We start from the raw sequence: 24841 nt of genomic DNA, 5'->3' as shown, positions 1-24841 counted from the left end.
CATGTATTTTAATTAGAACTGTCTTAATGTATTTTTTGTTTTTAATCACATAATTTTGGGGGACTGTTAAGAGAGGAGAAATATGAAAGCAATCAACATTTTCCTCCTGTAGCACGTTTCATATAGTCTTAGACTCCAACCAACACCTCATCACTAGGACCAATCATGCAACTACCAGGATTTTAAATAAGTAACCCGATTGCGAGATGCTGACCTACCGCATGGTCAGGAGAATTGTTCATTTTGGCTTCTTGATTGCATATCTTAATTGTCTCTTCTTTCTCCTGTTCTTCCTATATGGACATAGGAGAGTTTTACCTAAGCAGGAAGAGAGGAGAAGGAATTTTTGTTAGTATCATATGATTGTAGGTGAAATATGTCAGGAAATGATCAGTTTTTTTATGCTACTCTGAGAAATGAGTTCCTTTTAGCAACCAATGAAAATAAGGTGTCCTATATCCAAATAGAATCATTAGCAGTTTATCCTCTTTGACTTCAAGATGTGACAATCATTAGGAGTTTAGTTTCATATGATTGCAGGGAAAATATGTCAGGAAATGATCAGCTTTTTTTCATGCTAATCTGAGAATGACGTCAAGATTGGGAAGGGATTAAAAGTTTATTTGCTTACATACTCCCAGATGATTATCACAGGTAACATTTGAAACGTATCCAAATTTTATAACAAACACATGGCTAGGGATCTAAAAGATAGATACACAGGTTATTTTACTAATAGTTGAAAGAAAAATAAAAGAATATATAAATAACAAGAGGGATATAATGGTTCCTTACTGAATTTCTATTGTCAATACCAATCAAAATAAATAATGGATCACACTTATAAAAAAAATAAAATATCAGTTTTTACACAACTTTCAAAATACCTGGATTAAACAACTTTCCAGAAGGGTCTTACCAGCTGAAATAAATTATGAAAGAAATTAGAGATATAATACTCAGATTTTATTTAAATGCTGCATATATAATTTAACTTGCATAACGTGTCTGATGCTCATGTGAGAAAATCAGCAGCAGCTGTAGAATAGCTGACTAGTGAACATATGAGAAGCCGCCATCTTAGTACATATGCAAAGCGTGTGCACACTGATGTCACGGGAAGGAGAAGAGAAAAAGACAGAAATAAGAACACATGATGAGAGACGACAGCAATCAGACGTGTTTTGACTCTTATGCAGTGAAAAATGTGTTGCATGTTTGAAAAAGTGGAAATCCAGGTGGGGAAAATGATACACAAAAGGGACATTTCTGACAGGCATGTGCAACGCGGGAGTGATACTTTTAAACACAGTGAAGTTCGTTGTTGGAAATTACTGGAATAGTTTTTTTTGTATCCACCTAAAAAATGCTAAATCCTATTTTAATGTCCTTCCTTCGTATTTTGTTCCTGCGATGGTATCAATGTGCAGGAGCGAGGTTTTTAATCACATTTTTATTTTATTTGTAATAATTAAAACTATTCAGTTATTTTTATACAAAAGCAGTTCCTCAAGGCTATATGGAAATCATTATTTCTATAGCAAAATTACCGACACGTCACGGTTTGAGATTTTGAATATTTCGTTTGTAAGTTGTGATGATTGCAGCTAGAAGTCAACTATGACAATTAATGTCTCCAAAATACGAAATAGTTTAATTTTATGTCGCCTTTACTTTACAAAACAAAATTAAAGTGTACTATCACAATCCGGTAAGTAAATATTCGACAAGTATTATTTTTACAATGTTTGCACAATAAATAACACTCAAGATGAGAACAGTAGTCTTAAGAATCTAAGTAATACAAAGAATCATTCTTCATCTAAAAAATTCAGAATCGTAATACTATAATTGGTTTAATGTTGGAGACGCCCCTCCATGGGATTAATGGACTATCTCATGATGTCACTTCCTCCGGTAACGAGTACCGGTGCCTAGCAGAGATTGGTACGTGGCCAAGGAGGTTGTGTGCAAACGCCCAACAGTTGAGGAATGATATTGCTCAACCCGCCTTGCCTGTAATATATGTGAATACATGTTTGTTTCTAAACGTCCCGTATTCCTTTCGTTTTCTTACGATTTAACACCATAACATTTAAGAATCATGATTAGTTTTTTAATTCATTAATTTTTAAGGTTTGTTGCTTTGGTCAACGTCTAGAATCTTTCCAACCCCCCTCCTAAAAAAACTCTTTTCAATGACGACTTTTACAAGTTTTCGAGGGTGATGAAAGCATATATATGCTTCAAAATGGTGACGAGAAATAGTTTTCATGATATGAAAAATTTACTATTTCAAAATGTGAGGAATCACATTTGAATATAAATTAAACATAAAATGAGGACCAACTTTATGGCCACCTACGTAGGGGGTTACTTTTTGCCTTTGTTTTTTGGGCAAAAAGTATTTTTGGCTTTCTTTCTCTTAATAAAGCCACGAGGATATTTCCAAACAAAAATAAAGTATGATCTCTATACAGATACGTGTCATTCCTTATGTTTTCAGTGGTGACCATTTTTATGTGCAAGTGCGCACATATATTTGCCACAAACAAGTAGTTTTCCAAATAATAAGCAATGTAATTCCTTATGTTATCGGTGGTGGCCAATTCTGTATGTGCAAGTGAATACTGAATTGGCCACCACTGATAACAAACAATTGCATTGTTTAATATCCAGATACTTTCTTGTTAGTACCAAATTTAAATGCGATATTCGTTGTCAGCATATCCGAAAACTTATCGAAGTTGTAATGTTGAAGATGATTGTTAAGGTGGAAAGTAAATAACAATTTACCAAATCAGCTTTCAGACAGGCCAACAAAACAAATAAAAAATTATCACGTGGCCAGAAAGTGGGTGCTTATTTTACACTAGCACGGCTACCCATCGTTGCTCGGGACCATATAAACTATTACAAAATTGAAGTTGATTTTGAACATATCTGTTATTCTTAGGATAGAGGAATTTTTAATATCCATGTATAATTTGCTATTTCGAGCTAAAGCATTTTTACCTTTATTTAAATACATATATGAAACAATTTAACGTACTCTCGACAGGTATTGTACAACATATATGAAATAATTTCACTTCCCACCAAGGTAACCATATTTTTTAAAAAAATGAAGTCATTTTTAGATTGATCGTTATGATTTCCAAATTAATACATAAATACACTGCCTTGGTTGATGATTAGACAACTGATATTCATAAAAAAATTCTAGTGGCTCCAAGCCCTTACTGAAGCGATTATTATAAAACATTTTCAGTTGCATGACGTCTTGTCTGGAACGATTTCCATAAGACATTTCAAGAGGCTTTGTGCCTTGTCTGGAGCGATTTCAATAAATGCTTTCAAGTGGATTCATGCTCTGTTTAGAGTAATTTCAATAAAAACTTCCAAGTGCTTTCATGCCTTGACTTGAGCGATTTTTAAAAAAACATTGCAAGCAGCTTCCAGAGCAATTTCCAGTAGCTTTATGCTTTGCCTAGAGCGATTTCCATAAAAAGTCTAGAGGCTTTTTACCTTGTCTGAAGCATTTCCCATAAAACGTATCAAGTTGCTTCATGTCTTGTCAGGAGCAAATTTCACAACAAAAATTAAGTGGCTTTATGCCTTGTCTGGAGTGAATTTCATATAATATTTCAAGTGGCTTCATACTGTGTCTGGAGCAATTCTTATATAAAATTTCTAGTACCTTTATGCCTTATCTGAAGCGATTTCCATAACAAATTTTAGTGGCTTCATGTTGTGTCTTGAGCGATTCCCATCAAACATTTCAAGTGGCTCCATGCCATGTCTGGAGCGATTTTAATAAAAAAAATTTTAAGTGGCTTCATGACTTGTGTGGAGCTATTTTAATAAAAAAAACTTTTAAGTGGTTTCATGACTTGTCTGGAGCGATTTCCATAAAAAACATTTCAAGTCGCTTTATGCCTTGTCTGTAGCAATTTCCATAAAAACATATCAAGTGGTTTCATGCCTTGTCTTGATCGATTTTCATAAAACTTTCAAGTGGCTACGCTCTGCCTTCTGCCTTAGTATATATTTCCATCTACGTCATTCAATCCCAGGCCATGCCGAGCCTTCTGCTAGTATATATTTCCATTTATTTCATTCGATCACTGGCGACGCTGGGCCTTATGCTAGTATATATTTCCATCAGTCTCATTTAATATATTAGATGACGTTATTATTTCAGCATGGCCAGTATTCCGTATGTTAGTTTCTTAACTTGTTAGGTGAAAGTATAGAATAGTTTTAAAAATACCTTGTTCTCCTCGTATCAACAATGGCATTCTAAATAACATTAATACTTCAGCACAGTTCGTATTTCATGTCAAATTTTTACTTCTAATATTGTTAGGTGAAAGTATGGAATAGTTTACAAAAATACCTTCCTTTCTCCATATGACTGGCTTTCTAAAGAATAACGTTATTATTTCAGCACGTTCTGTATCCCACATGCCATATTTTCGTTTATTAAATTCTTAGGTTTAAGTACAGAATAGTTAAAAACATACGCTCACCATCTTAAGGATGCCTTTCTAAATAATAATGTTATTATTTCAGCACGGTCCGTATCCTGTATGGTATTTTTTTCATTTAATAAATTCTTAAAGGACAGTGCAGATTAGTTAAAAATATACTCTCCCCATATTAAGAATGGCTTTCTAAATAATAACGTCATTATTGCAGCGCACTCCTTATTACGTAAGTCATTTTTTATTTATTAAGTTGGTAGGTGAAAGTACATAATAGTTAAAAACATATGCTCCTCATATTAAGAATGGTTATCTAAATAATAACCGTATTATTTCAGCACGGTCCTTAATCCATATTTCAGTTTTTTTATTTATTAAATTGTAAGAATAGTTAAAGACGCACGCTTCCCATATAAGGAATGGCTTTAAATATTAAAGTTATTATTTCAAATCCATATGAAAGCATAGAATATTTAAAAGATATTTTCCCATATTAAAAATGGCTTTCTAATGTTATTACTTCAGCACGGTTCGTTTCCATATGCCAGTTTTTTATTTATTAAATTGTTAGGTGAAAGTACAGAATTATTAAAAACATGCACTCCACATATTAAGAATGTCTTTCTAAATAATAACGTTAATATTTCAGCATACTCCGTATTTCGAATGTCATTTTTTTTTATTTATAAAATTGGTAGGTGAAAGCATAGAATAGTTAAAAGACACTCTACCAATATCAAAAATGGCTTTCTAAATAATGTTATTACTTCAGCACAGTTTGTATTCAATATGTCAGGTTTTTTTATTAAATTGTTAGGTGGAAGTACAGAATAGTTTAAACATATCTCCCCCATATTAAGAATGGCTTTCTAAATAATAGCGTTATTATTGAAGCACAGTCTGCAATACGCATGTCAGTTTTTTATTTATTAAATTGTTAGGTGAACGTATAGAATAGTTAAAAACATATACATCCCATATAAAGAATGGCTTTCTTAATAATAGCATTGAGACTCAAGCATGGTTTGTATTCTGTATGAAATTTGATTGAGAAATGGATACTTATTGTTGACATGAAAACAATAATTTTCAGTTGGTGGAGAAGTTCTTCATGACTGAGACAATTATTTTAAATTGTTAGGAGAAAATAAAGGATAGTAAAAAACATACCCTACCCTCCCCAAATAAAGAATGGCTTTCTAAATAATAACATTATTACTTCAACACAGTTCGTATTCCGTATACATGTTTCTTTTTTAATAAATTGTAAGATGAAAGTACAGAATAGTTGAAAAATACCGTCCCACAACATATTAAGAATGGCTTCCTAAATAATATTATTTCAGCACAGTCCGTATTCCGTGTGTTATTTTCCATCCCCTCTGCCTTAAAATATATTTGAAATAAAATAAATATGAAATCTAAAAAAGGAGAAATATAGGTTTGTCTTTGTACTTACTATTTAAAAACCGTGAGTAAAATTTACATATTATTTCACTTTTTTAATACAACGACATAAAAAAATGAGTTGTCATCAACTAGAATCAAGTAAAAATATCTAGCGTTCCAGTTTAATATTGTTTTCTGTATTGTGTGCATGAGCGCAAATAATGTCGGCTAGTGGTTAATGTACATTTTATAAGTGTAAATTCTGCCAATGTCAACATGTTATTCATGTATGTAAACAAAGATATAACTCACTATAAACCATCCTTGGTGCATGAATATTATTTCCTGAGAATTTCAGTGTTATGTGACCAGTAGTTTAAGGGTTTACCTGTTAGATATTACACACATGTACTATTTTATTTATATAGATAAGTATGTAAGGTTTCACAGCAGCATTTCTAAGATAGGTGGTTGTAGGGATTACATGATAGTAATGTATGGTATATAAGTCATTTCCAACTGTTCTTCCGGTTAATGTTCCCAGGAATTTCTGCTACATTGAATGCTTAATTATTTTCCATATGTGTTTTCATGAGTCAACAAATTTGACAACCACATACTTCACAACAATGTGGTTTCTCTCCTGTATGTGTTTTCTTACAATTCAACAATGTTGACTTCCAAGGAAAATAAGAACCACATACTTAACAAAAATGTGGTTTGTCTCTTCTCTTTTTTTTTTCATTTTTCTTAAACTTTTTCTTCTAGGGGATGGGACATCCAACCAGATGTCTGACATTTACCCCTATTTTAGTGAGTCCAACCAAGAGATCTTTTCAGGATTCTAGCCGTCCCTTTCAGTGCAATCGTTTGTATTTCGCTTGCACTTGGTTCACCGGGTATGCTTGCTATGTACTTTTTAAAGTTCTTTTTCATAAGCCCAGTTGCTCCTATGATGACTGGTATAATTGAAACGTCTTTTAATTTCCAATTTCGTTTCATATCATACATAAGTCCTTGATACTTTGTAATCTTTTCCCTCTCAACTCTGTTAAGCCCTGTATCATTGGGTACACTGACCTCTATTACGGTCGCTTTTTTGTTTGCTCTGTCCCAAATCACTATATCTCGTTTAACAGCTGCGTTTTCAAGATATGTAGCAGTAGGGATTATGTAGTCATAGTGAATAGTGTAGTTGTCATTCCCAACTGTTCGTTCGGGTGTATGTTCCCAGGAGTTTTTACTACACTGAATGTTGAGTTTCTTACATATCTTCCAGTGAAGGTATTTGTAAACTCCGTTGTGGCGATCTGTATAATAACCGTCTCCAAGTAGGACTTTGCAACCAGAAATCAGGTGGCCCACACTCTCAACCTCAGTGCTACAGAACCTGCATTTATTATTGTTGCTTAGACCACACATCTTTTTGAAGGCGTTTGTCATGAGGCCCTGGTCTTGTGCAGCCAATATCAACCTCTCTTGGTCATAATGGAGGGATCCTCTTTTGAGCCAGTCCAGGGAACCATCCCTATCAATATATTCTTGGGATAGTTCAGTCGGTAGGTATTTTGCCCGTTTATGGTTGGTCCATTCTTCTGTTTTAACACTATGGAACTGGCTAGTGTATTTTTTCCGACTTTTCTGGGCTATGTCAGTGGCAGGCTTGTTTGGGTTCTCAGTATCATTTGTAAGGCAATCTTTTCCAAAATGAGTGGCAAGTTGTGTTATAGATGTTGTGCTACTTGCTCGATTCTGAGAATGGTATTTAATTTTCATAAGCTTGGGGTTACAGGAACTTATTATGTACTGACCTATGCTGACGATTGTAGCTCTGTGTTGATGATTGACTTCCGAGAGCCCCATACCTCCTTCTCGCCTGGGTAGGTACAAACGAGGCATGCACTGATTTCGATAAATAACTCGGTACAAGGTTAACATTTTCCTTGTCTTTGTGTCAAGCCAATTTATGTCTTTCTGAGGCCAGTCAATAATGCCAAAACTATATGTTAGTACTGGCATGGCAAGTTGGTTAATTGCCGTAATTTTGTTCTTGTTTGTGATTTCAGTTTTGCAGATTTTTCTTACCCGGTGTAAATATTATTGGCTTAGTTTCTCTCTCATCTTTGAATGCTAGATGGACTCATTTTCATCAATGCCGAGGTATTTGTATGTTTCCTGTTCATCCAGTTCTCTGATTACACTATTTTCATCGTGCTGTATATTTTCAGTAGATACCTTCTTGCCAGCTTTCAGAGTACACATAGCACACTTATCCAGTCCGAGCTTCATTTTGATGTCATTAGAAAGAGTGTGGACAATTTTCAGTAGATTATCTAAATCCTTATCCGAGCTAGCATAAAGCTTAAGATCATCCATGAAAAATAAATGGTTTATTAACTTGGAGGATTCTCTTTGGCGGCTGTAGCTTAGATTATAAGCACCTTGATAGTTCTTTAGAAGCTTACTTAGAGGATCAATTGACAGGCAAAATAGTAGAGGAGAAAAACTGTCTCCTTGGAAGATACCTTTTTTTATTCTTATATTTGGGATGGATATCCTTCCCCCGTATTGGTTTAAGGTAATGGATGTTTGCCACTCCTTCATTTGGGCAGCTAAAATTTCTCGTATGGTCGGGTGGATTTTATATAATTCAAGGCATTTTAGTATCCACGAATGGGGTACACTATCAAATGCTTTCTGATAATCTATCCATGCCATATTTAGATTTCTTTTTCTTTTCCTGCAATCTTCCAAAATGGTCTTATTAATGAGCAATTGATCTTTGGTGCCCAGGCAGTTTTTCCTACATCCTGTTTGTTCCTCCTCAAGATAATCACCGGATGAAAGATGGTCATATATGCTGTCAGCTATTAATCCAGTGAACAGCTTGTAAGTCGTGGTTAGGCAGCATATTGGGCGATATTTGCTAGGGTTTTTGGTTTCTGTGCTTTTAACTATTAAGCTTGTATCGCATTTTAATAGCCATGATGGTGTCGCTTCATAAGCTTTCAACATTCTGGTGAAACATCTGCTATAATGATCATGCAATGCTGTTAGCTGTTTTAACCAGAAGTTAGATATGTTGTCGATGCCAGGTTTCTTGTGATTTGAAGCTCGTGCCAGCTTTGATCTTATCTTATCTGGCGTTATTTCTGGCTCTGGCATTTCTCTTTTATTTTTGTTTGCATTGATAATATCCCCGATCCACTGGGCCCCTTTCGTTATGTACTTCCTCTTTTTCAAATAAGGGTCTTCAGTAATCGTCTAATTCCTGTTTACATGGGGGATCTTGGATTTTAATTTCCTCTCTTATTAGATTCCTGTAGAAAGTTCTGGGATTGTTTGCAAAAAGCTTATTCTGTGTCTTTGCATGAATCTTTGCCATGCGATGTTTAATTCTTTGGGCAATGGCTGGTATTTTGCCTTCTAGTTCCTTCACTATGCTTCTGATATTTTTACAATTTGTTTTAAATTTCGCACAGATTCTTTTGACGATGTTTCTGAGTCTACCTTCCACTGTGGGATTATTCATGAACTGCTTTAATTGGCTAAGTTCCTTTCTACAGGTGTTTATTTTTTTTATCAGCTTGGCTTTCCATTTTGGTGTTGCTTTGGTTACATTTGGTATTTTGTTTCTATTTTGGTGTTTATTCAGAGGAAGTATTTTGTTGCTAATGTACAGCCCAGCTGCATATGTGATGTTATTTAGCTGCCTGAGGTCTATTTCTTCTGGAACAAGCATTATAAGAGCAATATTGACTTTGATGATCAATGACTTAAAGAATCTTGAGGCTTGTATTTTAGGTAACCTAGGCCTTTCTTCCATGCTCATATTGTTGACTTTTTCTATTGTGTTACAGAGTTCCTCTTCTATTTCCAATTGCTCATCATCTGGTTCTGGAAGCAAAACACAAGGTGGAGGTTTTCCTGGTGAAGGAGTTATTTCACACGTTGATGGAAATGCAGATGTGTTACCTGCTTTATAGTGAGAGTGAGCTGGTGTAGAGGATTCTGTAAGCATTTGAGTTCCTGATATAGAGTGATGCACTTCTGTTGGACTTTGTGCTGTAAGGGTTATCTGTTGGGTAGCTACCGACAACTGTTGCACTGATCTAAGGTGGTGGTGTTGCAGGCTCACATTTGCGGTCTCATCAAATTTGGTGGGATACAGAATAGGTTTGTCTAGTGGGTTAGCCTGTGTGCTTATTAGGACTGTTATTTCATCTCTCATGTATTTTAGTTCTTCCTCATTAAACACTCGTTCTTTTAAAATATCATATTTTTGAGGGGTTAAATTACTCCGTGGGACATTCTTCTTCCATGGACAGAAATAGAAGAAGATTTCCCTCCAGGTTTCTGTCCTTTGCTTTTGTTTTACACATTTGCTCTTGGCATATTCAATGGCCCAAATTAAAGTCCACTTTTCATCCTTACTCCATCTGGACTTTAGTCTTTTTTCAGTCTCCTCTTCCTGAATAGGGAGGTAATCATATTCAGCATCTTTTAGGGCTTTATGCTTTATATTATTTTCGTCTTCTTCTGTTATGTATCTCGTCATTTGTGATACAAGGGATCGCAGTTTTGCAACTGTTGTCTGCTTTTTGTCTTCAGGGAGGTCAGAATTCTTGATTTTCTCTTGTAGGATCTCATTCGACGTTCTGCTCCATTTTTCAAACTTTGAATAATGGTAGCAATATAATAATACCTTCTTTTATGCAACTGTCCAGGGTTGGGTTTTTAGGCCTCTTCTGTTTCCTTTTCTTGTAGTTGCACATGATGGTTTGGGGCCAGGATCTAATTCACGATCTGTTGGCTGATCCAAGTGGACCTCTGTCATGGTAGTGCCATTATCTGAGGTAAGAGGGTTCACACCTTCAAATACCTTTTCTCGTCTGGTGTGTGAACGAGGTAAGGGACCCTTTTTATCCTGGGCGACGGCCAGCCAGTATGTATTATTTTTGGTATTCATTTTCATTTTATTTCCTCATTGTCAGCGGCTTTTGATTTAATATTCAAAGCTACCCCCTATAAATAGGGGACGCTCTGTATGGCTTGAGGATACAGCACAACAGGTTTGTCTTCCGTATGTGTTTTCATATGATTCAACAAATTTGATTTCTGTGCAAAAGAAGAGCCACATACTTCACAAGAATGTCGTTTCTCCCACATATGTGTTTTCATCTGCCACAACAAATGTGACTTCTGTGCAAAAGAAGAACCACATATTTCACAATAATGTGGTTTTTCTCTTTTTTTTATTTTTCTTAAACTTTTTCTTCTAGGGGATGGGACATCCAACCAGATGTCTGACATTCAAGTTTTAGTGAGTCCAACCAAGAGATCTTTTCAGGATTCTAGACGTCCCTTTCAGTGCAATCATTTGTATTTCGCTTGCACTTGGTTCACCGGGTATGCTTGCTATGTACTTTTTAAAGTTCTTTTTCATAAGCCCAGTTGCACCTATGATGACTGGTATAATTGAAACGTCTTTTAATTTCCAATTTCGTTTCATATCATACATAAGTCCTTGATACTTTGTAATCTTTTCCCTCTCAACTCTGTTAAGCCCTGTATCATTGGGTAAAGTTGACTTCTGTGTACAAGAATATCTACATACATCGCAAGAATATGGCTTTTCCCCATTATGTGTTCGCATATGTCTGACTAGATTTGCTTTGTGGGAAAATGAATTTCCACAAATTTTACAAGAATATGGCTTTTCTCCAGTGTGTGTTTTAATATGCGTTGCAAGATTCGATTTATTTCGCATTTGTAAGGATGGTCTTTGCTGTGTTTTTGCAGGTGTCGTTCCAAAATAGATTTAAAAGGAAAAGAAGAAGTACACACTTCACAGTAATATAATTTCTTTTTACTTTGTTTTTCCATTACTTGGTCTTGTTTGAAGCCTTTTGGGAAAATATGAATCACATTTGTTCTAAAAGATATTTCACTTATAGTCATCTAACCTACTGTCTAATTTAAGTTGCAACAAGGCAAATCAGTTTCTTCATTTTTATTATTCTTCAGTATTTCTATTGTGAAGCAATTTATTGAAATAAAATATAAGAAAAGGATATTATTCAAAATTATACAATAAAAAGTAACAAAATTATACAGATTAAATAACACAATTACTTTTTATTTTCACTTTTAAAAACAAGATTTTTACAAAAGTTTTTAATTTATTTGAAATTTTATAAAAAATATGAAATTATAAAAAATAATTTTTTTTTAATTAAAAAAAAGGTCTTTATTTATATAAATATATGTTTATAAAAGTCTAAAAATAAAATTATTAAAATCAAAATAACAAATAATTTATAGGCATGCGAGAAAAAAGCGAAGGAACTGATTTGCATTGTAAATGAGGAAATATGTTAGCTGACTATGCCCAATATTTCTATCCACTATGAATATTAAAGCCATTACAACAGTTTAAAAAAAATATTTATGTTACTTCTTTCTTTTATGTGACCAGAAATTTGGTAATGTACTTTTCAGTTTTGTGTGCCATATAAAAAAATACATAGTGAATCACAAAGAAAACGATGATCCATTCAAATCCATTAAACACGTTTTAGAATTCCATCTATATTCATACTGTGATTTGTTGATACGATCGGGATCTTTTCATTATTTAAATTTAGTAATTTTTTGACAAAATATTATTTCTTTTGAGTTTTCAGACTATAAACTTGCTGTTCTCTGATTGGATAAAAATGTTTGTTTTTCTTTCCTTTTTTTTTTTTGCTTACAGCTTAAAATACTTAAGTTTCGGGATTGAGTTATGTTTGAAAAAAAAATCGTGTATTAATTAAGATAACTATAGTCCTAATTAAAACAAACATTATTTTAATTAGCCATAATTTATAATTAACTGAACGTGTCACTTACTTAATCTCTTGCGATATTCATTATTTAAGTATTTGCACATAAGAATATTTTGTTGTAGATATTAGCCGATTAAATGAACTGTTATGATGCCGGTGGGCTTTCTGTTTGATTTTTGTGTTGTTCCACCGGTATCGGTGTACCCTTTAATCCTTTTCTCCCGTATGTGTTTTTATACGAGTCAACAAATTTGATTTCTGTGCAAAAGAACCACATATTTCACAATAATGTGGTTTCTCTCCTGTATGTGTTTTCATATGACGCAACAAATGTGACTTCCGTGCAATACCTGAAGCACATACTTCACAATAATGTGATTACTCTCCTGTATGTGTTTTCATATGAGTAAACAATGTTGATTTACGTGCAAAAGAAGAACCACATACTTCACAAGAATGTGGTTTCTCTCCCGTATGTGTTTTCATATGACTCAACAAAGTTGACTTCTGCGCAAAAGAACAACCACATACTTCACAACAATGTGGTTTCTCTCCCGTATGTGTTTTTATATGATTCAACAATGTTGATTTATGTGCAAAAGAAGAACCACATACTTCACAAGAATGTGGTTTCTCTCCCGTATGTGTGTTCATATGAGTCAAAAAACTTGACTTCCATGCAAATGAAGAACCACATACTTCACAGGAATGAGGTTTATCTCCCATATGTATTTTCATATGATTAAACAAACTTGACTTCCATGCAAAAGAAGAACCACATACTTCACAAGAATGTGGCTTCTCTCCAGTATGTGTTTTCATATGATTCAACAAAGCTGATTTATGTGCAAATGAAGAACCACATACTTCACAAGAATGTGGTTTCTCTCCCGTATGTATTTTCATATGTCTCATCAAAGTTGACTTCTGTGCAAAGAAACAACCACATACTTCACAACAATGTGGTTTCTCTCCCGTATGTGTTTTTATATGACTCAACAAAGTTGACTTCTGCGCAAAAGAAGAACCAGATACTTCACAACAATGTGGTTTCTCTCCCGTATGTGTTTTCATATGATTCAACAATGTTGATTTACGTGCAAATGAAGAACCACATATTTCACAAGAATGGTGTTTCTCTCCTGTATGTGTATTCATATGTTGCAACAAATGTGACTTCCATGCAAAAGAAGAACCACATACTTCACAAGAACGTAGTTTATCTCCCATGTTTGATTGCATTTCACAAAAAGTATATTGAGTTGAGTATATGAGAATAAGCACGCTAATAATTCTAAAAATTTATTTGAAGGAATTAAAACTGTTACATCACCAAGGAAGAAAAGGTCTTCTGATCTCTTAATGGATTTCTTTTCAGTGTTGAAAATTCTGAAAATATACAATAAATTTGAAAAAATAAAATTTTTGTGATAAAATTTAATTTTTATTAAAATATATATAGCGTCCTATGTAATTTGAAGTAGCATCCTATGTAATTTGAAATTTTATTTTCAATATCACTAAAGATTGAAACTTCAGCATTCAGGAGTATTTAACTTACAACTCATTTTTACCAAGTACTCTAACCATAGCACTTTTTTAAGGATAGATTTTAAACTCTTCTAACTTAATGTTACTAATACTACAATATAAAAGGTTGTGGAAACAAAAAGGTGCATTCCAAAAATGTTATTTAAAATCTGCAGTTTTATTAAATTAGGCTTTTTACATATGATCAAAATTATAAGACCAAGGGTTTAAATTCTTAGATTTATGCTACTTCTAATGTTTTTGTTCAGTTAGAGATTAGCAATCACTGTGTAAATGTGTTAACATGCCTAAACCAAGAAAACTCACTGAAGTTGACTGCCCTCGAATTCTAGGATTCCATAAGCAAAGTTTGTCACAGCGAGTGATAGCAGTTAAGGTATATCGCAGTGCAACTGTTATTGTCAACTTTCTAAAGAACATTGAGAATTATGGAAAAGCAAAATCCTTTGGTAGGCCCCCAAAATTTCTCCTGCATTGAGTAGGAAAATCAGACAGGTTGTTATGAATGACAGAGGACTTTCTTCTAGTCAAATTAAGTCGGTTACAGATGCTGATTACAGTCCAATCAGACGACACTTACAAAAAAAGCCATGGTAAATAAAAAGTGTAAACAAATTCCTCTATTGCTTCCACGTCACAAAGTGGAACACTTAAGATTTGGTTGTGAATACCAAATCTGGGACGTTGAGAAGTGGAAGACAGTCTTGTTTTCTAATGAGAAAAATTCAATTTAGATGGTCCTTATGAGTTACAGCGATATTGACATGACAAAAGCATGTCCTTTGAAATTTTTTCCACACCTCATAGTGGTAGAGGGTCCATAATGGTAGGAGGTGCCTTTTCTTACAGATGGTAAGATGGAACTCCAGATGGTGCAGGGTCGTCAGACAACAGCTGGTTATATTAGCGTGCTACAAAAAGCATCTTTGATAATGGAGGGACATCGTTTGTGTGGGAATGGATGGTTATTCCAAGAGGTTGATGCTGCAGTCCACAATGCAAGACAGACCTTGAGCTTTCTACAAGAAAATGGAGTCAATCTCTTGGGACATCCTTCATGCTCACCAGACTTGAACCCAATTGAAAATGTTTAAGGATGGATGAAAAAAGAGGTTTATTGAAACGGCAAACAATATTCAAGAAAAATGAACTTCATGAAGCCATCTTCAGAAACTGGAGCAGGATCCCTCGCACCTTAATGGAAATCCTTATTTTTAACATGCCCCCCAAAATTTCTGAAGTCATCAAAAGCAGTGGAGGTAGAACTCATTATTGGGCAGGAGCTGCTAGAAAGGACTTGTCCTGCCTTGATAGAGTTCGAAATAGACTTCGTAGCCTCGTAGGAGATGTCCTTTTCTCCTCCTTGCAACCTCTATCTCACAGAAGAGATGTTGCGAGTTTGTCTCTGATGTATCGTTATTTTCATGGAAAGTGTTCAACTGAGCTTCAATCTATGGTCCCCCCTCGCCAAACTTTCACAAGAAACACTCGTCTAGCTGTAAACACTATCAATAATTTACCCCACTCTTTATCTGTGCCTAAACCTAAACGTAGATTCCATGAACAAAGCTTCTTTCTTAGAACTGCACGCCTGTGGAATTGTCTTCCGTTTTTTTGCTTTCCGGCTGACTACAATATGGTTGTGTTCAAGTCTAAAGTAAATAAGTTCTTGATGAGCCGTTCCATATAAGTTATTAAATTTACCAAATTTTCATTACTAATGATTACTATATTGACCAATTTCTACTGTACACTCTTTAACCCTTATCCTTGAGTGGCCTCTGGGCCTTGATAATGTGGTGACGCCTTTGTAAAAAAAAAAAAAAAAAAAAAGTTTTATTGTTGAATGTTTTCATACACTTTTCGTACATTTTTTTACAATTTAATAGAATTTTTGTCTCTGGGCTTATAATTTTGATCATGTGTAAAAAGCCTAATTTCATAAAATGTAAATTTTAAAAATAAATCTTTAGAGTGTAGCTTTTTGTTTCCATAACCTTTTAGATTGTAGTATCGGAAGAGTTTATGGAAACTTTTTACTGCTTTTTACTATATTATTTATAATTAATTGTTCCCATATCGTGTTAAATACTATACTAGGCTTAGTAATTGCTCATCACCCAGAATATATATCGATTTCTTAAGCCAGATTACTCTTTATTGTTCTTCTCCATTTATAATTTTATTTCATCCCATTTAATATGTATTGTTATTAGTATTTTTTTTTATTAGTATGTATTGGTTTTGCTCGGTGTTTTAGGAACCAGACTGTTAGTTTCTTTACATTATATAGATTGTGAGGATTGAACTGTTATACTGGCTACATATTTAAAGATATATAGAGTGTTATTAGAGTCTTTTAATGATGATGACACCATGTGGCATGAGATGACTTGGAAAATAAGAGAAAAGAGTTTGATTTGGAGTGGTATTATTATTTTGTTCTTTCGTGTTTGTTGTCATAATGGAGTAGTATCTATTTTCAAATTTTGTGCAGGGATTGACTTCACTATTGAAAAAAGGCAGTGGTGTCAGTAACAATATAAATAAGAGGGAAATCTCTTTCTAGGAAAATAGTGCTGTTGGGAAATAAAAAAGACAGTGGAAAAAAGGAGGTGGATCATTGATACCTTGTGGTATTTCAGGGTGACCGGAGTATTGGATGAGGACAAATGTCAGAAGGCCCTTGCAAAAGTTAAATGGAAGATCTGGCTCGACATAAGGAAGGAGTATGAAGAAAATCCCATGAAGGTTTTCCACATGAGACAGTGGATTCTAGTTGAGGCTATGGGTCCAGCCAGTCCCCAAAGATATGGAGACATAAAAGAGGAGTAAGAGACTAGTACATGAAGTAAAGAGAAGTAAATAGGCAGGTAGATAATTAGATATTAGTTATTGTGGCGAGCTGGGCCATATACAGAGATTCTGCAGGAAGCATATCCAAGGAAACAAGGGCGCTCCATTCCTTTGATGCCTTATAAACGGAACAAGGGCATCAATGCACATAGTTGGTAATATGGGCGCATCAAATTCCTTTTCAATAAGAATTCAGGGAAATAATTATAGAGGTGTCAGTAATAAATTTTTTAAAGCACTCAGACAGAGACATAACTATGCGATAAAAACATTAGTTTAAGAACAGCTAATAGGTGCCAATTAATTGTAGAAGGGATCCTTCGATTAAGATTAAGAATAGGAAGTCAGTCTATCCACGAGGACTTCTTTGTTACAGAGAATCTCAGTACTAGTGTCATACTATACCACAACTTAAGCAAAATGGGTTAGGGTGTACTTTGATTTAGAAGCAATGAGACTATTTGATGAGTATATCGCTCTGGAAGATTTTGCCCATATTTCATCAATAGTTCAGTTAGCACAGAAAATTACATTAAAACACCAGCATCTACATACATACTTGAGGGGGAGCTGCAAAATAACTAAGTGTAGTGTGACTGGTAACATTATCGAGATTACCATGAATGATGGACAAAAGAGAAAAAAAATTTTAAGGGAATAAAAATACCTCAAGAATTCAAGTTGGAAGTTGATATGTTGAAGTAGAATAGAGATTTTTCTTGGACAGAACCGATACGCTGGAGAAGCATATCAATACTGGAAGGCATTAACTCATACTGAGACGCCCGTATTGAAAAGCAATAAAAGTTGGTAGACTTACAGAATAGACAAAATGATGCGGACAGGTGTCATTGAGGCATTGAATACCCCGTGGTGTATATTTTCGGGCTTTAAACAAAATCACCAAGAAGTATGCCTGAGCATTACTGGTTATTGACGATATACTAGCCTTGCTCGGGCCAGCAAAACATTCCTCAAAAATAGACCTAAAGTCAGGGTAATAGCAGCTTAAATTAAGTAAGGACAATAAAATGAAAGCTGTGTTCACCTACCACCAGGGTTTATTTCAGTTTAACCTGATGCTACTCAGACTTGCAAATGTATCCAGGGTCTTATACAGGTACAGCAAGATTATACATTACCGTATTTGGATGATATTTTAAGATTCTCAGATACGAACATATAAATAGGGTACTAGCCAGTTTATGCAATTTATTTAATTTTCTCAGATACGATGGAAAGTCACTTAGATCACATAGATATGGTACAAGCCAATTTACATAAGCACAACCTTAGGTTAAAAGCCATAATGTGTGAGATTTCTAGGAGAGAAGTACAGTATCTGTGGTTCAAAGTAAGTGAACAGGGTATAGAGCCAAATCTTAACAAAGTGAAATCGATAAAATTAGAGATGTCTTCAATATCACGTCATATTATCAATTATTTATAAAATAATTTTGTGAGACAAGTGAGTCGTTAGTTTACTTGATGAGGAAATATGAAAGGTTCCAATGGGACAACACATGCTAGTTTGCCTTTAATGTTTGCCTAAAAACGAAGTTTGCAGATATGGTTATATTGGCATATTTTGATCCTGAAAAGGACAACCGGCTGTACACAGATGCATCCAATCATGTATTTGGGGAATATCTGTCGCAAATTGTCATATGATCTAAGGAAGAGCAAAGAGGCTGAACAACCAATTTACTAGTTATCACATAAAGTTAATGATAAAATCGAATCATTTGGAGCCAAAAAAGTTTGCGTCATATAAAAGGGTTGAGTGTTCATCAGTATCGTCTGAATGTTCTATGATTTCGAGTGTAGATTTAAGAAACAGATAGGGAAATTTTTAGATTTAAAGATGCGGATGAAGAATGGTAAATCACCTATAATGGAACAAAAATAATTCATAGTGAAAGACGAGATGATGTCGAAACTCAACGACAAACTATTAATAAGGTTATATGTACCGTTGCATCATAGAAAAAGACTGTTTGTGCAGTACGATGATAATAATGGTCACATGGGTGTGGAAAAGACATTTCACGCGAATAAGCAAAAGTATTTCTGTTCATGTTCATATAAGGAGGTGAATGAATACGTAGGCAAATATATTTCATGCCAAACCAGAAACCTGAGAAAGCAACAATTACAAATGCAGAAGTGTTGTTTGCCTCGTTTTCCCTTTGCAAAACTGATATTGGATATTTCCAGGCCCTACCCAACACTTTCAGGTAACTAGTACATAGTGACGTTCATCGATATGTATAGTGCTTGGCCAAAGGCTTTTGTGATCCCTAATAAGAAGGCAGAAATGGTGGTGCATCTGTTGTTGGATGAGATTTTCCCAAGATTCAAGGTACAACTCCAGTTGTTAACAGACAATGGGTCCAAAAATGTTAACAAAGTGATGAAGAAGGCATGGGAGGACCTCAACATACATCATGTGACCACGTCATTTTATTTCCCCTAAAGTAATGAAAAATAGAAAGATTTCATAGGATGATGTATGACATTTTAGCGAACAATAAACAGTCATGGCATTTATACATAAACCAAATGTTGGCGACTGTCAGATTCCATGTGAGCGAAATAATGAAATTCTCACCATACTTCTTGGTCTACAACAGAGACGTGATCCTGCCATTGGATAATATATTAATGCCTTGTAGAGTATACTATGGGGACGAGCAACACGAGATCGCTCTAAAAGAGATGCATCGATCTTTTACTTTAGTAAGGGATAACATTCAGGAAGCTAGGAAAAAACTGGTAGAAAACTCTGATAAGAAAACAAAGTCAATGGATTTTAAGATTGAAGATCTGGTTTATTATGTTAGAAAACATATTATGTGGTTATATAAGATTAAGTAGCATTTGATGGGCTCCATGACAACGTGCATGTATAACATCTGTGGACAACGTCAATCAAGGAATGGGAAATTCCCAGCATGGAAAGACCGTTATGAAAGAGCGTATGAGTTGGATAGAAATTCAGGCATAGTACAGGCTGTTATCTTAATATGGAGGAGTTAACATAAACAGGAAAGATCGGATCAAGAGTCTGATGTACCAATGATGAAGAGGAGAGTCATAACACAGAGCATAACGTCGAAAATTGCATATATTTTAGACACGAATTATCCCCTATTTTCATCAAATATGATATTAGGATCCATTTGAAAAGGCCTAAAGTAGGTTCAGTGTTTGGAAGTGGTTAGGGTTAGATGTCAAAGACGATATTAGGATCCGTTCAGAAAGGCCTAAAGTAGGTTCAGTGTTTGGAAGTGGGGAAGAGGAACAAGTGAGATGGAACTGTTTAGGTTGGGTAAGATCTATTTTCTGTTTTTAAAAGAATATTCTTTTCTCGGGTTCGTTCAATGCATGATTAAAAAGTAATTGAAAGTGATTATGAGAAAGACAAAAGAAATTAATTTTTAAGTTGACACAAAAAGAAAGCAATTGGACAAGTTTGGACTCATCTGCAGTGGTCAAAAAATGGAAAGGAAGGTGATGAAAAAAAGACACATGCATGAAAGGGCATTTCTGAGAAACATGTTCGACACCGAAGTGATATTTTGAAACACAGTAAAGTGCATTGTTGGAAATTACTGGAATAAATTCTTGTGTATCCACTTAAAAAATGCTGAGTTATATTTCAATGTCCTTCCTTTTTTGTTTCTGCGATGGTACCAGAAAATGTGCAGGTCTGGGTTTTGAAATGTAATAACACTGTTCGAGTGTAAGAACCACATTAAATACTTTCATCTCTATAAATGATCAGTGAAATTCGAAACCAAGATCCCAATGACTGTGGCAGTTGCTTTATTACTGAGCCATAACCAAAAGCAGCATATCAAGTCTAGGTGGAAACCATTATTTCTATAGCAGCAGCACCGACACCTGATGGTTTGAGATTTTGAAGTTTTGGTTTATAAGCTGTGCTGATTGCTGCTAGCAGTCAACTTTCTTTCTAGTTTACCAAATAAAAGGCCATTTCTCAGGCAAGCTGAGCAGATGACAACATTCATAAAACGATTAAACATTGGCAATCCTCTCTTCCATTCCAGCTCTTGGACTGACAACACACTGAATGGTGATTCTACTAACTAATTTCCCTGTTTCATTGGCATAGAAATGGCGACAGTCTGCAATGCATAATTGACCATCAACAATAAAACCAACAGTTTTGCCATTTTAGCCTTTCTTTCCTTTATTTTTTGTTACACTACCAACTCTTCGAAGTACACACACACATGCTAGCCAAGTCAGTTACACACATGGACCCATTCTATAGCCAATCCTTTTCTTCTTTTTTACATTTTTACTAACGAATAAAATTAATAAAATTGTTTTTTAATGTTAGAATGAGACTTTGTCTTTCTATACTACAATCCTTTCAGCGGATAAATATAAATTAGCAAATTATGGTTAAACCAATAATTTCTCGGGTAAATTCGATACAATGCTATCAAAAACTTACAACTTTAAAACTTGAAACTATTGTCAAAACATCACACTCCAAAACTCGACACTCTATTGCAAAACTTCCAACTCCAAAATTCAACACTGTTTCAAGTTGACTTGCACACGACTACGCATATAGCACACCTTTATCCAACTTGTTCTCCTGTTTGTTTCACAAACGTTTTTATTCACCCATTTCATTTGCATAGAAATAGTGAGTCTGTATTGCACAAGTGGCCGTCTGTTAGAGAATAACAAGGCAGAAGCAGAAAATTATCTGTTGATCTGTCTATTTATCTAATTATCTCTGTATCTATCTATCTGTCTATATAATTACCTATCTAGCGATGAGTTGACAACAAAGATTTGAAGTCATTTTCGATGACATGTTATGTGTTCCAGTTTGTGCAAGCATAGCTGAAGTTGGATTAGAGACGCCGAGAAAGACAGATAGGATTAAATGGGTCACCCTTGTGAAGGAGACGTCTCAAAATGGAAGCAAAGAAGAAATCTCTAATCCAAAGATATAAAATCCTACACCGTCTTGGGTCCTGTCTTGAAGCGTTCCTTTAAACAGATTCGAGCTCCCCAAGGACGTATGACAAACCTATCATAATTAGCAGAAACAGCTATGACGTCATGTTATGTTATATATGTATATATGTTGACATGCAAGCACACAGCAACACCTAGAAGAATCAGCGGCATCTACAATAGACATTAAAGATCTGATGACAATAGTCCGTTACACAACAAACACAACATACATAGTAACACGTCAACAATAAAACTATTTTAAGCTTTCCTTTTTTGTTATACAACTAACACTTTCAAGCACATGCTAGCCAAGTAAGTTATGATTTTCCTTGCACAAATTCAGAACATCCACTTATGAAAGCCCCATTAATAATAACTCCAAGCTTTTCATCTATCACAGTTAATTGCTTGATCTGATGACAATAGTCCATTACATAAAAAACACAAACATACATAGTAACACGTCAACAATAAAACCAACATCCACCTATGAAAGCCCCATTAATTATAACTCCAACCTTTTCATCTATCACAGTTAATGTTCAACAAAAAACAAAATATTTTAATTTTGTGTTGTCTTCACTTTTCAAAACGGAATTAAAGTTAAAGTGTATTATCATAACTCCAACCCTTTCATCTAGTACAGTTAATGTTTCATAAAATACAAAATAGTTTAATTTTATGTCATCATCACTTTTCAAAACGTTAAAGGGTACTATCACAATCCGGTAAGTAAATATGAAATTTCCATTATTGCGATGAAAAACAAAAACAAGTTTTCAACATGTAAAAAATGTAAAGAAAGAAAAATGTTATTGGTACGTATCATTTGGACTATTGTTCTCATCTTAAGTGTTATTTTTACAATGTTTGCACAATAAATAACACTCAAGATGAGAACAGTAATCTTAATAATCTAAATAAGACAAAGAATCATTCCTCATCTAAAGAAATTCAGAACCGTAATATTGTAATTTGTTTAAAAATCATGATTATTTTTTTAATTTAGTCAAAGCTATTTGTAAGGTTTGTTGAATGTATTTTTGAGAAAACTTAAAAATACAACATAATAAGTTTCTTTAATTATCAGCATTCTTTAAACAAACGAATAGAAAATCTGATAACTGCATTTCCAAATAAATTAACAGGAAACCTCAACAAGAATACAAACATTTAATTTTTAAAAATGAGAAAACAATAACTGCATTAGTTAAATTGTGAAAGTTGGCTAAAAAAGTTAAATTGTGAAATTTGGCTAAAAAAATGGGGGTTCGATTTACTAGAGTGTTGTATTAGAAACAGAGTACACCTAAAAATAGTAAATATTGAATTCTTTTTTATATATAATCTGGTAGATTACTGAGTATTAGACTTCGTTGAAAAAAAGATAAAATAAAAAAGATGACAATAAAAAAAACTATACACAGTGGGAGGGTATTGCTTTCATACGTGCATCGAGTATTTTTTTTTTTTACTTTAAACATATGAATCAGTGAAAAACATATAAATTGAAAAAATTGAAAAAAGAAAATTTATAAATAAATAGGTTGTTTTGGTCCACATCTAAAATCTTTGCAATCCTCAAAAAATATTTTACAATGACGATTTTTTAAGGTTTTCAGGAGTTCTGAAACCGAATATATACATTAAAAGTGGCGCAGAGAACTAGTTTTCATGATATAAAAAAATTACTTTTTCAAAAAGTGGGGGATAACTTTTCATTTTAATTTTATGTAAAATGAGCACCTACTTTATGGCCACCTAGTAAAGCGGGCATTTTTTGTTTTTGTTTCTTGTCGGGTTTTTTTCTGATTTCATGTTTCGATAAAGAAAAAAAAAACAAGAAAAATGTTATCAATCCTGTACGTTAAAACGCATACAGAATTGGCCACCACTGATAACATAAAGAATTACGTATTAACCTTTTTTTTATGTTTAAGTCAGTATTGAAAACAAAATCTGATAGATTAGTGACCATTCGATAATAACCCGATGAAAAAAAGATCAAAATAAAAAAATACACATACGTGCGCCACGCCATGTAGTAATACTTACGTTTTTGTTTTATAATCTGCTTTCGATTAACTTTATCTGCTTTTATAAAGGAAACGATTTTTCAAATGTGATTGACTTTACAAGCTCAACTTAACATTCAAGATGACGAACGGAAGAGCAACTTCGCAGAAAACAAAATTGAAGAGGAAAAAAAAGAGATCATTTCGAAATAGAGCCGATCTATTTGGTGAATATCACGGATAAAATTATTATTTTATTTAACATTTTAATATTTACATGAGAGAGAACAGATTACAAGTTTATTTTTTTTTATTAATTCTCTAATTCGTTGCACGTGCAATTTAATGGCTGACACTGATTTAAAGCCGCCTTTTCGTATTTTTATTTATTTATTTTAGATTCCTGATTTTTTTAAATTGTGTTTGAAACATTTAAGCCTAAAGTTAATCTGATGCTTGTGCAGTTTACCAAACTCATTAAAAATGAAGATATTGGTGAACAGTAGTTTATTATATTTTTTTTATATAGATTTCCTTTATCGTGTTAAATCTCTAATTCGTTGCACGCGAAATTTAATGGCAGGAACAGATAACTGAACATATTTTTGAAAGATTATCATATTTTTTAATCGTGTTTTAAAGATTAAAGTTAATCGATAATATTGACTGGTTACTTAAATTCGGCTCAAGGAAATAATTTATCCCG

General features: G+C 33.9%; 1 protein-coding gene across 1 annotated transcript in view; it reads right to left on the bottom strand.

The window, feature by feature from the left end:
• LOC145270987 (uncharacterized) overlaps positions 1-24282 on the bottom strand; it is an 80640-nt gene extending 56358 nt beyond the window's left edge. The window contains exon 1 of the mRNA XM_080126523.1: positions 24176-24282. The gene's annotated coding sequence lies outside the window, so the exon portion shown is untranslated. The remainder of the gene's footprint in view (positions 1-24175) is intronic.
• Between the last annotated feature and the right edge of the window lie 559 nt (positions 24283-24841).

This window comes from Euprymna scolopes, chromosome 46 (genome assembly GCF_053919585.1).
Source record: "Euprymna scolopes isolate OS-2025 chromosome 46, ASM5391958v1, whole genome shotgun sequence".
In the NCBI taxonomy this organism is placed as follows: domain Eukaryota; kingdom Metazoa; phylum Mollusca; class Cephalopoda; order Sepiida; family Sepiolidae; genus Euprymna; species Euprymna scolopes.
Note: the sequence above shows the minus strand (reverse complement) of the source record. Positions and strands in the feature narration are given on the sequence as shown.